This window comes from Gossypium hirsutum, chromosome A04 (assembly GCF_007990345.1).
Source record: "Gossypium hirsutum isolate 1008001.06 chromosome A04, Gossypium_hirsutum_v2.1, whole genome shotgun sequence".
In the NCBI taxonomy this organism is placed as follows: domain Eukaryota; kingdom Viridiplantae; phylum Streptophyta; class Magnoliopsida; order Malvales; family Malvaceae; genus Gossypium; species Gossypium hirsutum.
In genome coordinates this window covers 67,032,767-67,035,081 of record NC_053427.1, presented here as the reverse complement: position 1 = coordinate 67,035,081, position 2,315 = coordinate 67,032,767, and the positions used below count along the sequence as shown (strand labels likewise).

General features: G+C 35.8%; 1 non-coding gene across 1 annotated transcript; it reads right to left on the bottom strand.

The window, feature by feature from the left end:
• Window positions 1-228: 228 nt before the first annotated feature.
• On the bottom strand, window positions 229-335 carry LOC121228370 (small nucleolar RNA R71). The gene has a single exon (XR_005925946.1). It is a non-coding gene; the product is annotated as a small nucleolar RNA R71 (small nucleolar RNA).
• Between the last annotated feature and the right edge of the window lie 1,980 nt (window positions 336-2,315).

The following is a 2,315-nucleotide window of genomic DNA, read 5'->3' as shown; positions in this document are numbered from 1 at the left end:
ATTCCTACTAAAGATCCACATCTTCATTTTCAGCTATTCATGGAAGTGACTGACTCATTTAAACTAGTCAGGATGACCGAGGACACCTTGAGACTGATATTATTTCCATACTTCTTAAGAGATAGAGCACGAGCGTGGTTGAACTCCCTACTATCTGGTTCCATAACTACATGGTAAGAGCATCTTGAATGTTTCTTAATGAAATATTTTCCTCTATTTTTGACCGCCAAGATCCAAAATGAAATCACTTCATTTTAGCAACTTGGTAAAGAATATATATATGAGGCATGGGAGCGATTCAAGGAATTATTATGAAAGTGCCCTCAACATGACATTTACTACATTCAAATGGAGACTTTCTATATTGGTCTTAATATTCATACTAGAATGATGGTGGATGCTTCGACAAATGGAGCCCTTCTTTCTGAGTCTTATAATGATGCTTATGAGATTACTGAAAGAATTGCAAGCAATAACTATCAGTGGCCAACCAACCGGGTAGCCTCAGAAAGATGAGTAGTAGGAGTACATAAAGCAGACACACTTACTTCTTTGGCAGCCCAGGTATCCTCTATGTCTTCTATGCTTAAGAACATTATTGCTAATGGTTTCAATGGTAATATGTCAGGTTAGTAGCCGAACCAGTTCAAGAATATTTCTTGTGAGCACTGTGGATAAGACCAATTCTTCGAAAATTGCCCATCGAATCAATAGTCAAATTATTACATGGGAAATCAAAATTGGAATGGTCCGCAATCAATTTTTTACAACTCTTCATGACTGAATCATCCAATTTCTCCATTGAGTAATCAATGGGCAGACCATAGCAACTCTATTATGCCATTTTGACCAAATTATCTGTCGGAATATTCTCAACAAGTGCAACAACCCCTACCAACTGAATCTTCAAGTGATCTTAAGAATACACTGAAGACATGCATAGTGAAGAATGATACCACTTTAAGAAATTCGGAGAATCAAATGGGTTAGCTAACCAATGAACTTCAAAATAAGCCCCAAAGAGCTTTGCCTAGTGATACTGAAAATCCAAGAAGTTCAGGCGAAGAACATTGCAAAGCGGTCACTTTGCCAAGTGGAAAAACATTAGATCCTAAGGTGGTTGAGGTTTAAGATGAGCTTGTTGTAGCTTAAGACAAAGAGGAATTTCAACCAAGTGTTGAAACTCTTGTTTTATAGAAGTCAGATTTGGTGATCCTTGATGAGGTAAACTTTGAACCAATTAGTTCTGATTATCTAACACCCTTGTCGAATGCAGAAAAATTTCTACAGAAGAGTTGTCTGGTTAAAGCTAAGATTCCACCACTGTCTTATCCTCAACGATTCCAGAAGTAGCAAAAGGATAATTAGTTGAAAGAAATCTTTGATGACGAGGTGACTTTTAATGACTTCTATGTACTAAATCCCCATATACAGTTGAAGAATGCTCTGCTATATCCAAGATGGAATCATTGGCTTCTACAAAATTGGAGCTCAATTCTTTAGATGATCTATTAAAACATGTTGTACTGGCGGATTCACCAAGTGATGATGAAGACAAGGAATGCTTGGCTTTGTTAAAAGCTAATTCGAAGGAATTAACTCAAGAAGTTCCACTCGAATCATTAGAGTTATCATCTCAGGAGTATACGCAACCAAAGTTGTTGATTGAAGAGCCAGCTAAATTGGAACTGAAGATTTTGTCTCCTGATTGGAAATATGACTGTTTGGGCCTGTCTTCGACTTTACCTATCATTATTTTAATTGAGTTCACCGAAGACCAAGAAGAAGAGGCATTTGTGGTTTTTGGAAAGGCACAAGAAGAGTACTAGATGGATTATTTCATATATCCGAGTCACGAGTTAGAGGATTTGTAGGAATTATAGGAAGTTAAACTAGGCCACCAGGAAAGGCGATTCTGGGTTTTCTTTCCTTAATAAGATGTTGGACAGATTTGATGGGAAAGAATATGATTACTTCCTAGATGATTATGGTTGGTATGAAAAATGACCATTTGACACCACCATGGTCAATAACAATCCTGAATAAAATGGAGGGAGTTCTCTCCACTTTCTCTATCATTATTTTATATTTTTAGTTTTTTTTCTCATTTGAATAAAATGCTAGACTTAAATAAAATTTTCTTTGGGTCATTATATTAATTAAAATTTTGTCTAGGAGATTGGGACTTAAGTAGGACCATCTGTGACCCCTCCAATCTTTCTTGGGAGTTTAATTTAATGTAATCTTTCTAAAAATATTTTTCTAAGTAGACAGAAGAATTTAAGTATTTCTTTTGTTAAATAAAGAGTTAACTT